Source organism: Scardinius erythrophthalmus (assembly GCF_964197995.2).
Source record: "Scardinius erythrophthalmus genome assembly, chromosome: 1".
In the NCBI taxonomy this organism is placed as follows: domain Eukaryota; kingdom Metazoa; phylum Chordata; class Actinopteri; order Cypriniformes; family Leuciscidae; genus Scardinius; species Scardinius erythrophthalmus.
In genome coordinates, this window is record NC_138221.1 from 17,338,082 (window position 1) to 17,347,717 (window position 9,636).

Below are 9,636 nucleotides of genomic sequence, written 5' to 3' on the forward strand. Positions count from 1 at the left end.
TTAACAGTACAACTAATTTTTCAGAGTATGGGCTACAGTAGTAAGTAGTTCTCTGCGTGTTAAAAATAGCTTAAAATCCATGAACAATGTCAATGAACAATGACAGCATATCACTTTACTCTTATCACTTTACTCTTTTTACTCTTATCGCTTTACTCTTTTTACTCTTATCACTTTACTCTTTTTACTCTTATCGCTTTACTCTTTTTACTCTTATCACTTCACTCTTTTTACTCTTTTCACTTTACTCTTATATCACTTTACTCTTATAACTTTACTCTTTTTACTCATCATTTTATGTCACTTTACTCTTATAACTTTACTCTTTTTACTCTTATCACTTTACTCTTATATCACTTTACTCTTTTTTACTCTTATCGCTTTACTCTTATCACTTTACTCTTATCAGAGTGTCCTTTTAACCAATAGGTTTAACCAAAAAACTATGCACATGTTAAAACAACCATTAAAAAAATAAATAATAATAATAATAAAAAAAACAGTGGCCAACCTACTCATATCAAACACATTAAACACATTCAACTTTTTAACAAAGCAAGTTCTTTGTGAGTGTGTGAAATTAAAAGGAAATGGTCCTTATTGCAAGAGGTGAGAAACTACCTTGTGTCCATCCTGCCGTACCATGGAAACCGCTCACTCATAGAGTCTGTTTCTGAGAACTTGTGCTTTCTTGGATAGAGTGGAGCCTTCCAGCTCCATGACTATCTTCTGCAGTACTCAAATGTACTTTTCATTTCAGGTGGGTAGTTGAGATTTAAGGCATACATAAGACCAAAAAGCATTGCTGTAGCTAATGCAAAGTTGTCTAAGCCTTGCAAGATGTTCTGGCCTTCCAGGATAATCCCGATATCGTCTGATCTGTCACGGAATTTTTGAATGTAGATTCCCACTGTGGTCTCCTCTGTGCATTTTTGAATGAAGGCTTCGTCACCATCCTGCAGAATGCACAGACAAAATGAGATTACTGTTAGACCTCAGTTCTATTGTGGATGGTAGTCCTACAAGTTTAGATCCAAGATATCCAATTGTGCAGTGGTCAGCAACCTGGCGGCAGGCAGATGGATAATCACAGAATGGTTTGTTGGATCTGTGCTTTCTGAAACTTTACTAGTATTTTTTGTACCTAACTCAATAAAACATGCTATGTGACGATGTGCAATGATTACCTCAAAATATATGTCCATATGCAATAGGGGTGTCGAAATTCTACGATGCAGACAGGGACGATTTGGTATCAGTTCAGTAATAGACTATAACCAATAATAATGTACCGACGTGCTTTGTCGCAGTAGCATACAATGGCAGAGGGAGTCGAGACGCGAGTAATTAAAGCTACACTGTATAATAGTTTAAGTTGATTTTTAGCCAAAAACACCTTGTTCTTTCAAAATGATATGTGTGAGTCGTTCGAATGGCGGAAGCCATGTTGAGCCTCCATCTTGAAAATACATTAGTCAAAGAGGGACATACCTAGAAATTCAAGCTTTGTGCGCATCTCTAATGGTAACATAATACATGTTTTCCATAAGCCCTGTTTTTAAAGGCCTATTAAATTGTAAAATTAATATTTGTGGTGTTTATTTATTTGATTCTCAATTAAAACCACAATCAATAGCATTACTGTAAATAACATGTGGTATTACTTGTCTGAGAAAAAAAAATACTGACATTCCACAGAGCACTTAAGTATTACTTATTAATCCTGATCGGAAACATCCCTACTTGCAATGGTTCTTGAGATCAGATAAGGCCATCCTTAAAAATATTCTTGTTTCCCGTAACCCGACCGACCCTGTAAATTTAGTACCGAGCCAATTATTTATTTATTTTCCCTTTTAATCCGACCGACTTGCCGGTTGTGTTAAGACCGACCGATTTTTTTTAACTCTTCAAACAACTAATACAAATGCAATAAAATAATATTAGTTATTAAGTATTGTGAATACGAATTGCCTAGACCTACATACAAACATAAGCTACGTTTGAAGGTCACCGGTTGGAGAGGACGCTGGCGCGTTTTTGGCTGCCGCTTCTCCCTCCGGGAAATCAAATCAAAACTTCGTACTGAATCAAAACTGCCTCAGCACTTACCTGGACCTTTTCGCCTGCACGTCTCTGCTACCGAGGGACCCGACCCAGTTTGGTTCGGCTGCGTTTTGGGACTACGGATTGTATAGTTGGCAACGCCGCTGGATTGATCGGGTTAACACCCGTGCTTTCGGGCGGTAACGCTAACTTCTCCTGCCCAAGACGACCCAATCATCCCTCCCGGACGATGCAGTACCTGGTCCTAGTTCTTTTTCTGCTCTCCATCCTGCTTCCTTGGTTGCAAAACTCCACTAACAACTTCATGGCTCTCCGGTACTCAGCTAAACAGCTACTCCAGCTAAACTGCTATCCATCGGCTACTCCGGAGCTCACCGCTGAAATAAAAATCTTCAACGCCACCGTTACATCCACAGAGGCTCCCGTAGAAACTTAATACACATATCCACCGGGAATGACAGCTTCGGCACAACACTTCCTCATTGCTTCTCCTCCGCGTCCCGGCATCTAAACAGCAACGCACAACGTCATCTGAGCCAACGTCACGTGAACCATTTCAACCTCCGGTCAGTTCCCATTTCCGCTTCATCCCCTTCAAAACAAGAGTCTCTCAAGCTTGGACTATTGAACATAAGATTCCTTAAAAATAAAAGCACCATTCTCAACGAATTCATTCTGGACTCACAATTAGACTTAATCTGTTTAACTGAAACCTGGCAAATACCTCATGACTATGTCTCCCTAAACCAAGCCACCCCCACTGGATTCTCATACATGGACCAACCTCGTCCTGAAGGCAGGAGCGGTGGTATTGCTGCCATCCATAGACAAACTCTCAAGCTTCGCCCTCTCCCCATCCCATCTGTTCCCTCTTTTGAACACCTCTCAGTTAAACTCTTAGGCCCCACTCCTCTGACTATTTCAATAATCTATCGCCCTCCCAAACCCAATCCTTCTTTCCTTTCAGATTTCTCAGAATTTATAACTCCACTCTGCTCAACTTCATCAACCATATTACTCGTAGGTGACTTCAATATTCACATCGACTCTTCCACCTCCAAACCCACAATGGATTTCTTGGACATTATACACAGTTTTAATTTCATACAACATGTCAATTTTCCCACTCACACCCGTGGACACACTTTGGACTTGGTCTGCTCTACTGGACTTAATATTGACACTCTCTCACACACAGACCTGGCCATATCTGATCATCTCGCCATAACATTTCACATCAACCTCCCCAGCCCTCATTTCAAGCAGACACGCACCATATCTTACGGAAATCTAAAGTCCCTCTGTCTCACCTCCCTCTCCTCCCATATCGCAAACAAAATTTCCATACCCAGCATCCCTGAAAACTTAACCACCGACGACCTAGTAGTTCACTACAATCGCACACTCACATCCAGCCTCAATACTCTCGCACCAGTTAAAACTGCAACAATTACATTCTCCCGCTCTGCTCCCTTGTTCACCCCTGAACTGCACAAACTCAAAAAAGAACGCAGACAACTGGAACGCCTACATAAGAAAACTGGACTCACTGTACACCTACAAGCCTACAAGGATCACAGCCATCATTATAGATCAGCGCTCACATCAGCCCGCACAGCTTTTTGTTCTGGTATCATTCACTCTGGATCTTCCAACCCCCGGACTCTGTTTGCCACAGTTAATAAACTACTCAAACCCATTGACAATATCACTCACTTATTCACCGTGGACAAATGCAATAATTTCATCGACTTCTTTAAATACAAAACTGACAGCATTCACCAAGAACTCTCTGTGAACATCTCTCCCAGCACAGACCTCCAACACGACTCATCCCTTCAATTTCACACCACTCTTCCCTCCCTATCAGTCATTACAGAAACGGATCTCACTAACCATTTCAACAAAATCCACCTCACAACCTGCCCACTGGATCCCATTCCATCTGCACTGGTCAAGCACTGCCTCCCCTGCCTCAGCCCACTCATTATGGTTATCATCAACTCCTCTCTCACCACTGGAACAGTTCCCTCTTCCCTCAAAGTTGCCGCCATCACACCAATACTTAAAAAACCTGGCCTGGATCCTGATAACCCCAACAACTTCCGCCCAATCTCCAACCTACCTTTCCTGTCTAAGATCCTGGAATGCTCGGTTGCCTCTCAACTACAACATCACCTCCACTCCAATCAGCTCTACGAAACCTTCAAGTCTGGATCACCGACAGATCTCAATTCATATCTATCAACAACTGTACGTCTCACACCATACCTGTCAATCACGGAGTCCCTCAAGGCTCGGTGCTAGGTCCCCCTTTGTTTATTCTGTATATGCTTCCCCGTGGTCTTATCATTCATAATCACGGACTAAAATTCCACAGTTACGCAGACGACACACAACTATACCTCAGCACCAGATCCATCACTCCTGCCACAGTATTAACCATAACAAACTGCCTGTCTGCAATAAAATCCTGGATGAACGCCAACTTCCTTAAACTCAACTGCAATATATCGGAAATCATCGTCATTGGTCCCAAATCACTCCTCCCCTCCACCCAAGACTTCACTCTATCTGTCGATGGCCATACAGTTACCACCTCTCCCCAGATCCGAAATCTTGGTTTTATTTTTGACCCCATGCTCACATTTAAGCCTCATATCCGTCATATCACCAAAACTGCCTTTTTCCACCTACGTAACATTGCTCGCCTACGCCCCACCCTCTCCACATCTGCTGCTGAAACTCTCATCCATGCATTTATTACATCAAGACTCGACTACTGCAATAGCCTCCTATATGGTCTCCCTTCCTCTGATTTACAAAATCTGCAATATGTTCAAAACTCCGCTGCCCGTCTCCTCACCCACACCCGCTCCAGAGACCACATCACCCCCGTCCTTCAACAGCTTCACTGGCTCCCTGTACAACAGCGCATCCATTACAAAGTTCTGCTCATCACCTACAAAGCCCTCAATAACTTGGCCCCTCCATACCTTACAGACCTCTTGCAGGACCACAACCCCTCCCGACGCCTCCGCTCTGCCGACTTAAACCTTCTCAAACCCATCACCAAATCAAAGTACCGAACCTTGGGAGATCGAGCCTTTGCCATCGCTGCCCCCACCCTTTGGAACTCACTCCCCATCCACATCAGAAACTCGGACTCACTGACCACCTACAAAAACCTGCTCAAAACTCACCTGTTTCAGCTCGCCTACAATCTACAGTAGCACTCTCATTTTTTGTTTGTTTTTGTTTGTTTGTTTCATTTGTAAAGCGTCTTTGCGTTCCTTGAAAAGCGCTATATAAAACTTATGCATTATTATTATTATTATTACGTTCTTTCTTTTAAATAAAAACCCGTGGCGCGTCATCTATGATTATGTTTACACCATTGGTTTACGCATGTCACACTACGGCCTGCAGGCTAAGTTCGCTTCGTTTCATTCACTGTCAATGGTTCGCACTTGGTAATGATGGCCGCGGCTTTATCAAATTACTCTAAAGATTATTTCATTTTTATATGTTGTTGAATATGGTTTATTAAAAAATAAACGTGAGAGCGTGTTAGGCCCTATAGGCTATATGTAATGCTATAGTCAGATATGATGACGCTACTGCAACACGCATGGCCGCAGATGAGCAGCTGAGCATCGATCTATTCATCAAGCCAACGTGCAAACTATCGCAAATCAAAGTGAAAGTAAGTCGCTGACGCTTAACATACAATCAGCTTCATTAAATGTAAAGAAACGAAATGATCTTACCAGGTTTGTTTCCGCATTCTCTTATTGCGGGCTTTGATTCAGAAATTTTAGCTGATGATCAATAAAATAATGCATCTCATAACTGTTGCTTTCGGTGACGTGCACTTCATTAAATCTGCATATAGCGGGAATTGAAGATCGGATTTATATCCGCAAAAAAAAAAAAAAAAAAAAAACATTTATGTAACCAGGTGTGTAAATGGAATCGTTTTGATAAATCAGACAGCAATCCGATCTGAGAAAACGCATGAAGTGGCCAGATGTAAACAGCCCTAGACATCAGTGAAAAAGTACTGTAAAAGAGATGCATTTTTAATGTAACACATTAACATGGTTTTTTCATAGTTTTTTTTTTTTGTTTTTTTTTACACATTGCATGTTAATGCAATTAACTGTCATTTTGTGAATTCTAAAGTCAATTTAATTTATTTGTTTCCCTCTGAAAAAACACTTTAGTTGATATCTAGTGGCTTCTTTCTTGATTCTGACCCAGTCAGTGACGTCATGATATGCAAATTAGTATAAATTCATACCTATGTAATCACCATGACAATTTTTTTTTCATTGAATCTTGAAAAAAAAAAAAATATATATATAGACCTACCTACCGACCCTTTTTTTCTTTTTTCTTTTTTTGCTGTTGCTGCAAACCAAAATATTTTTAAGGATGGCCTAAGTAATAACAATGTGTTATCTGTGGTTTTCACTGAAAATTCAGTCATTTTAGGCCGTGAAAAAAATCCTGTGAAAGGGACTGATCAATTATCTAACTAGCGGGTTGGTTAACCCCCTGGGGTCGGCGGTATCGCCAGCGATACTAGTTCGCTTTGTTTCTTATCAGTTCAAAAGAAATTCATTTTGCTCTGTTGACTTTGATATTACAAACCCGTTTCATACATCAATCGATTCTGTTAAATGTGTATTATTTTTGTGTATACTCACAATAAAAACAAAGTGTTGTGCTTTTTGCCAAATAAAGAAAAATAAACATGATGCGAGTTCTGCCTTCTCTCTGTCAGTTAACGCGTCCGAAAATGAACTGTAACTCAGCGAATACTCAGTCAAACAGGCATACAGACACACAGGCATGAAGCTTGAATTCTCTTCTTTTAAATGAAGTAATTTATATAAAAAACAAATATTCTCATCTTGTGAAATCTGTATTAAAAGAGAGCGATTCCAGTCGAGCTCATTAGAGCTCATTCAAATGTAATGTGACTCCGCCCACGGAGAGCGCACGCTATTCATACTTTGCAGTCACGTGACTACCATGGATACCTGGCGGGCAACAAATGGGTATTTTCAACGTAGAGTCCTGTAGTTCCAGGTCTTTCTAGTAGCTATCAAGTCTGTTAGCGAGCTAGCTGCATAACTATGGACTAGTCACTAGGATTAACTCCAAGGTAGCTAAATTGTATAAAGCAGACAATGTTTTTAAGATAATCGAGCAATAATAATTCCTCCATAAATAATCTAGCTCTACTGTTGGGTCATCTCTGGTTCCCATTGAAAACCATAGATATCACAAACTTCAAAACAACCGTCACACACTTTTGTTGTTGTTAGCAAAAGACGACAGCTGTTACTGTGCGTTCACACCGCCACCGGCGAGAGCGTCAAAGTGCCCGGAAGTCATTCATTTTCAATGAATTTTGCCGCTCTCGCCGGCGGCGGTGTGAACGTACAGTTAGCCTAGCTTAGACTCATAACACAAACAGCTGACTCGCCGAACCAGCTGGTGGTGTTGATTGACGAAACTACAGGGTAACTTAAAGACACGATTAATTACAGGATCATACACCCATTGTATTCAAACAAATGTTGAAATTATCTTTGATGGAGTGATGGAATGATCACTGCACAGACGTGTATGTGAAGGTTGCTTATCTCATCTGCGGTTAGTGCATCCAATCGCACAACAACTATCTGGCATGTCGTTTACACCTCAAAGTCAAAACACCAACTTTTGTATAGTAAAACTGGCGACGTCCTGGCAAGATCCTTGATTAGTTTACTAGGTTTTGTTGCTGGAGAACGATGTTCTTGCCCGCCAGCCAGTGCTTGTGACATCACGTGCAAAGTATGAATTCAAACGCAAATTCTGATAACCATTTCAGACCTGTGAAACGCCCACATCCGCTATAAACTCGCGCCGCGAGTGAGGCATAATATAGTCTACCTAATAATCCTGGAGAAAAGTTTCCTCAGAACAGTGCTGATATCAGGAGCAATAGATCCCGCTGAGGAGTGAGGTAGCCTAAGTTATCTTTTCTCAAGTGTTAATGTGGAATAACGTTATGGAATAACGTTAGTGTAGGCCTATGTAAACCGCAAAAAAGATGAATCTATAATATTCTATGTACGTTTCTATAATATGAATCGCGTTTCTGTGAGATGAATGAAGGGTACATATTTGTAAAGATTGTTTAGCCTAAATATGAATTGCGTGTCTCTGTGTGTAAGAATAAACCGCTTTAATCAACTAAAATGCTTTGCTATACTGAGATGAGTAAAAATCGACTGAAATGTGTTGAAATAAAATGTCTTTGTATAAGCAATGATTAAACTGCAAATTAACATTTATATGCCCTAATATTTCATAAAAACAACATTACAGTCAGGCGAAATATGAAAGACAACATTTAGTTGACTAGATTTGGGTACAGTTTTTACTGTAGAATATACTGCCACATCAAATAAGCTTTTGTTTAGCAATTTCTGCTCATATGTTTTCTCATAGGTCATATGCTCAATATTTAAAGAAATAGTTCACTTCAAAATAAAAATTCAGTCATCATATACTCGCCCTCATGTTGTTTCAAACCTGTATGAATTTCTTCTGCTGAACACAAAGGAAGATATTTAGAAGAATGTCAGTAACCAGACAGTTTCTGGTACCATTGACTTCCATAGTATATATTTTTCCTACTATGGAAGACAATGGGACCCAGAAACTGTCTGGTTACTGACATTCTTCTAAATATCTTCCTTTATGTTACACATAAAAACTAAGTCTCTTCCAAGTTGTAATAGTAGGCTAATTATAATGTTTTATTAAAATAGCACCTTTCAAGATCCCAAGGGTACTTTACATAATATTGAAAGACTTAGTAAGTAATCCTACCCCATACCTATACTTAAATGTATATATAAGTTTATTGAATAGGATAAACCCATTGAGATGAACCATCTCGTTTTCAAGGGGGTCCTAATTTACAATACAATAGAGAACAAGGGACAAATCAAACACATTACAATAGAATAATAAGACATAAACAATACCACAATCAACACACTACAACAAAAACTAAAAAAAAAAAACATCAAAAAGATAAGCATTTAGATGAATACAACCACTTGATAGCCACACAGAGGCTGTGAACAAATACTTGCCAACAAAAAAATAACAGATAAAAAATATAATGACGTAAATTATAATCAGGTATATCATCATCTGAAATAAGAACAATTTAGCTCAAAATAAGACAAACTATTTTTAAATATGTAAAATACAACAATAGGACAATAGGAGTGAAAAAAAGTCTTGTGTAGAATGCCTAAGGTTATTAATTGAAGAATACGGTACCATAAGCTGTTGTAGATATTGAGGATAGCTAAAATGTACACATTTAAATAAAGTTGCAGCCAATGTATGTGTCGTCTTATATAGAGTGAGGGCCATTTAAGTGAATTATACATTACACAGTGATTATAGTATTATAGGAACATCCAAGAGAAAATCTACAGAGATTATTGTATGCTGTATATAGGGGTAGAAGGCTAGTTTTAGATGCATTTT